The sequence below is a fragment of the Schistocerca gregaria genome, chromosome 1 (genome assembly GCF_023897955.1).
Source record: "Schistocerca gregaria isolate iqSchGreg1 chromosome 1, iqSchGreg1.2, whole genome shotgun sequence".
Taxonomy (NCBI): Eukaryota; Metazoa; Arthropoda; class Insecta; order Orthoptera; family Acrididae; genus Schistocerca; species Schistocerca gregaria.
In genome coordinates this window covers 1,104,412,754-1,104,418,753 of record NC_064920.1, presented here as the reverse complement: position 1 = coordinate 1,104,418,753, position 6,000 = coordinate 1,104,412,754, and positions in this window count along the sequence as shown.

The following is a 6,000-nucleotide window of genomic DNA, read 5'->3' as shown; positions in this document are numbered from 1 at the left end:
CCCTTTTGTGTCTCCACCTGAACTGTCGGTTTTCGCGTCTCCATCCGAACTGCACCCTTTGGTGCCTCGGCCAGAACTGCCCTTTGCCCGTCTCCGACTGCGTTTCCCGCGCGCCAAACATCTTCGCTCAACTAACTAGTGCAGTTCCCTTTCCGAAGCCGTTCATCTGATTGGCTGCAGCATATTCTACATTACTTTACGTTTCAACATATTTAAATAATCAAAGCTTGACCACTTTCACGTTCTAAGTTAAGTAACAATAATATCCATTGTTAAATTCCTTTACATAAAACCAACACGATTTCCTTCTTAACTTTGAATGTCACGGCCAGTAGCCTTGCACCAATGTGCTTTCTGATAAATAAATAAAGAACAAAGGTAACGATTACGCACTACACTTTGCAACAAATTTTCTATTACCTAATACCTATTACCAATAAGGTGTCATGCTGTTATCGTTCAATGTGTTTTGTGTGACGGAAATGATGATCTGATGCCTAACTGTAAATACTGATGATTTAAGTATACTGTATTTTTTAAACAAATAAAGTTACAGAGTTGATATTTGCAAAGTTTGTCATTTTAATGATGTGCTTCTATGTGAGATGTTGATCGTTAAGATCGACCAAAGCGTTCAGATTTTAGCATTCAGGTCTTTGTTACAAAATTTGTGAATTTCACTTTGACAATAAAGCCTAAATATTATAGATATGATCAATATTCGTGTTTTATTGGGATCACCATGAAAATTTATGGACGGTAGCAGATTGAAATTACTGTGGCTTCATTCTCTGCATTACTTCAGAATTAAATAGTTTTCATAAATGTTCCCCTTTATGGCCGATGTTAGGTCGGCCATATTTAACACTGCTCCGTCTCCTTCGCCACAAATGGCTTCTACTGGGTTTCCCTATGACGTATGTTCTCGTCTGTCTCACTCACACACTACAGCGCTTAGGCCTCAATAAACAATAGACGCTTGTGAGTTTCCCCCATCTCGTGGCAAATTTGTGCCCTTTCAGGCACTAGGTCCCGGACGACAGGGTTCGTTTCACAGTTCCTGAAGACTGACTCTTTCGGCCATATACTTAAATGAGAGCGAAATGCTCGTTAACTCACACCACACATGTTTTATATCAACAGATCGCGTATCGTCCCACTGACAATGTCAAAAAATTACATCTATGAAGTAATCACACACCATGTGCTTTCAAATATCCAGTGGAAAGGAAAGAAAAAAAGGCCAGCGTATCTTATAGTAGCACGCAGTACATGAACGAATACTGAACCTCGAGACTGATGCAGGAAAAATGGGTCAGCAATAGTACAGAAAATAGGTTTTTGTGGATGTGAGTAATCCCCCTGCTTACTTGCATGGCATCCAGCTGTAAAATGGAACAGTCTACCCATTTATGTGCAGTTAAGTACAGTCTGCAACAAATATTTAATTAGCTGAAAGAAAAATTATTTAATAGAGACTTATCAGACGAATTATGGCGACAATTTAGTAACACGGTACTACCCCATGTTTTCTATCAATGGCCTGTTATACAGGATGTGACGTAGTCTTAGCCTGCAATGGTCATGCTGTTACTGATGCGGCGCCACTTTCCGAGTTCTTATTGTTTCGCATTTTCTGTTGTCATCTACGTACGATCCACTTCGTCGTTATAGACTGCATCAAATTAACAATTTCAGATTTCTCTTTCAAACTTACATCTCATACACAACTCCTTACACCTGAAAATTATCTAATTTGTTGGCAAAAAGCATTCGTTTGTAGTACACGTATAACAGGACATTCTCCATAGTAAATATTTTTACTCTATTGCACAGTTCCTAATATTTGTGTTTCAAGCAAAAGTCAGTCCCATATTGAAGAAACGAGCATGGGGGGCAAAAGCAGTAATCCAGAAATTGCGTTCTGGATATGGTCTTAGTGAAGGTGGTTTGCCTTCCTCTGGCCTGTGAAGAAGTGTGAAGTGTTTATATGTATTGTGTAAATGATTGTAATGGGCGATTACACAGTATAGTACTGAGACAGTAAATCCAGTACCGGCACGCTGCTCTTCTCTCTCCTATGGCATCAAGGATTCCACCAAACTTAACATATCCATATGATGGATCTGTCACCATCAACAGTGTTACATGTGGTCACTCTATGAGACACTGTTAAAAGATTTGGGAATTAGCCAAAGGCCTCGAGGCAAAGGAAACCGCCATCTGCCTTCTCCTATCTTGCCAAATACTAAGGATGAAAATTTCATCCGCTCCTGGGATTCAAGCCAGCTGCCCACAAGTTGAAAGCATTTGCAAAAGTTTACATTAGCTATGGTTGAGGGTATTTTGATGTTTGAGTGATCATAATTCTCGTATCTGCAACTTCTTATTATTTTTTGTTTGTTTAATTGTACCACAAGTCGAATATTGTGCTACATATATATTTATCCCTTTGAAAGTTTTTTGTTCAGGAACAAGAGTAACAATCATGGCACTGCCTGTAGTTCTTGAAATTGTATTGCAGTTGTCGTTATTACTTTCAGTTCATATGTTCTTTGCTGGACATATGTTTTAGCAAGTCTGAGGATGTTATGAACTTACCTTTTATGTTTTAAGCAGAGCTCAGGATGTTCTGGGTTTACCTTGTGTCGAATTCTCTCATGTATTATTTTCACTTAGTAGTCACAGACTGCTTGCTTGTTGCTCTAGTTTCCTTGTTGCTCAAGCATTATCTGTGGCTTTCTCATTTCGTAATTGTGATAGAGATACCAATACAATAACTCGTCGGCTGCATTAATGTCCGCACTTACATAGTAGAGTACTGCTTACAGTACCAAGTATCTGTTTGTTGCAACATTTGAATCCATAGAAAAATTTCAAGATACCTTCATTACTGTTTATTTTTCTATCCACAAAGTTATGCCAGAACTGGTATTTTAGTGTAATGACAATCTGGTCAACAATGAGAATTTTATAATTTTTTTCGTTTTGGTATAGGCAACTGATTGGGTACTTTGACTAACAGAATATGTCGAGAATACTTACTGGTTATGCTTTCTGATAATCATATCTAACAGAAACACCTCTGGATTCAAAACTCAAGAATAATTTACAACTTATTTCTTTCAGCTATGAATTGAAGATGGTAAATATGAGCTTTATGATTATGAAAGTGTGTAACAATACTTACCAAAATAAAACTTTTACACTATCTTGTCAGGAAATACTTTATTCTGATATATATATATATATATATATATATATATATATATATATATATATATATATATTTGTGTGTGTATGTAAGGTTTATATGTATATGTGGTAATCTCTTACTTAAGAAATACTCTCTGAGTGTGGTATAATGTGTGAGTTAAATAATATCCCATAAAAATGATAATATAAATTAAGATGATCATGGTGATGTACAATAATTCAGGAATAGGTGTCTTATCATTTATATGTCTCAGCATTTAACTTGGTTTTTTGTATCAAAATGATTCCTAAATGTCTTTTGCATTAACAAGGAACATCACCTGCTGCCCCAAACTTTCTGCTCTGTTAACTTTTTCTAGTATTTATTGCCCCATTTTCTAGTATCAGTTCTCTCTTGGCCCATAGTTTCTACATTGTTTATTTGATGATAAGCTGATTGTAATGTTTGATTTAACTAGCCATAATTATTTTTGTCTTATTATAATACAATAATCTGTAATAGAAACTATTTGGGATGTATGCAATGATTTTTGTTATACAGAATAATTACAGTACAAATATACACTGAGGTTTTAAATCTTAATAGATTAGGTTTAATGATGAAGAATTACATAATTTTAAATTATACAGATTACACATTAAAACTGGCTTTGAAATAATAGGTCTAGAGTCAGAGTAGTGGCATGATTGTTTATTTATCATGTTACATGTTACAAAGACTTTTAAAATTTTATTATTTTTTTAAAATAACAACAACAAAAATTATTCAACAGCAAAATTTAATACCCCACAACCATTGTGCAGATAATCAATGTAACCTATGACATTTATTCAGTACCTAAGTTTTCACAGTCAACGTAATCCTATGATCAAGCTTTATCTGAACACATCATATGTATAATTTTCTATAAAGTTTAACATCAAATCTGATGAAAATATTTTAGATTTCATTTTAAAGTAATAAGTGTTTTTTCTTCCAAGAATAAAGAGTTTATGATTATGCATGTAGTTTTATTCTTGAAATTAGAGACTGTGAATTAAATATTACACATCACTTTCAAGTTTATAACATGCATATAGATAAAAAATATATAAAGTGGCTATCATTACAAACATGAGTAATTGAGGAACACATTTATCACATAACTATAATAGATTCAATTATCATCATTGATGCACTAATTCATATTGAATAGTTTCAGTAACTCTGTTGCTAAACAGTCAATAAAAAAGTCAGGACTTCCATGAAATTTACAGCATTTAAGGAATGTATACCTGAAAAAAGTCCACCACCTTTTTTGTTGTCTTAGACAGCAACTGAAGTGAAGTGTAAGATATCATCTCAATTAGGAAATTGTCATGGAAGAGTAAAGAGTTGGCAAGGTTTTTGAGATAGCAGTTATTTATAAAAGTGTTTATAAATTATTATGGAAGTTACATCAACACCAGGTGATGTTTGTTGCCACAGGTTCCACGTATTAAATCATAAACAACAGAGGGATGTGTAAGAACTTCTTAAATATTTGACATGTCTACCAAACAGACAGTTTGACATATAAGTAATTAAAGGTTACAGGTAGATACATGACTACAGTCTACTTTTGTAACTTCTGACCTTGTTGAGCATCATGTAGGATAATACTTCTTTTTTAGTTTATACCCACAGAGGTGGCTCTGTTGTGTACATGAAGCCTCAGTCCTAAATGTGGCTTCATTTATTTTTAATGATAGAATGTGGAAATGTTTTGTGGATTACTGAGCCTGGTGGGTGGAAACTGATTAAGAGTAAGTATTACTTTTCTCCTCAGTTTTAATAAGGAATAACGAATTAAAATGATTTTAAAATATTGATTTACGATTTTAGTTTTCGTTCTGCCCAAATGGAAACTTGCTTCATTTATGCTACCTTTGTCGTAGATGATAAAAGTGAAGTGGATTTTTGACAAGTGAATTATATTGGCTACAAACTGTTAGTTGCACAAGTGTATTCATTATCTTTAGATGGTGGAGACCTCGTTGTCTATCATATGGTGACAATTCTGTCAATAATGACCTCAATGGGCGACACAGTGTGACAGAAAAAAAGGGAGCTCTCATTTCTGAAATGTCTGTTCTTACTTACAAGTGATGCAACAACTTATTAGGCTATAAGAGTTACATATATAAGTATATATACACATCTGAGCATTAGTGTATGAGGAGTGTTATCTGATTAAGTGTTCTTTAGTTTAGTATTTTTCGGTTAGTAGTTAACCTACAGCAAAAGATTTCCAGATTCAAGGCAAATATATGACTAAATTTGAAACAGAAGTTTGACGATGCTTGTCTTATTTGCAGTGTTAACGTTAAGTAAAAGAATATTATACTACTTACTTCTAACTTGGAATTTGTGTCTTGTGTTAAGCACACTAAACTATTATGCTCTGGTACACAAAACATTTTCGTCACATAGGACACCACAGTGTGTTTCATCTAAAGTAAAGACTAAATTGTTGAAGGAAATTGATAGTTGCTGAAGATACTAAAGGAAGTACTAAAAGGAAAATTTAGAATAGGAAGACATAGGAATAGTTGCTATGTGTGTCTTACATAGACAACAAGATTTGCTGTCTACATAAATCTTCTCTGTGGCATGTTGCTTTTCACTGGTGATTAGAAATCACTGCTCATGCATGGTCTCCAAGTACTTCATTAATGCAGGCAGAAAGATGCTACAGAGTCTGTCTATTTTTGTAGACCTTTGACCATCCAATAAACCTTGATAGCGATGTAAAAGTACTAAGC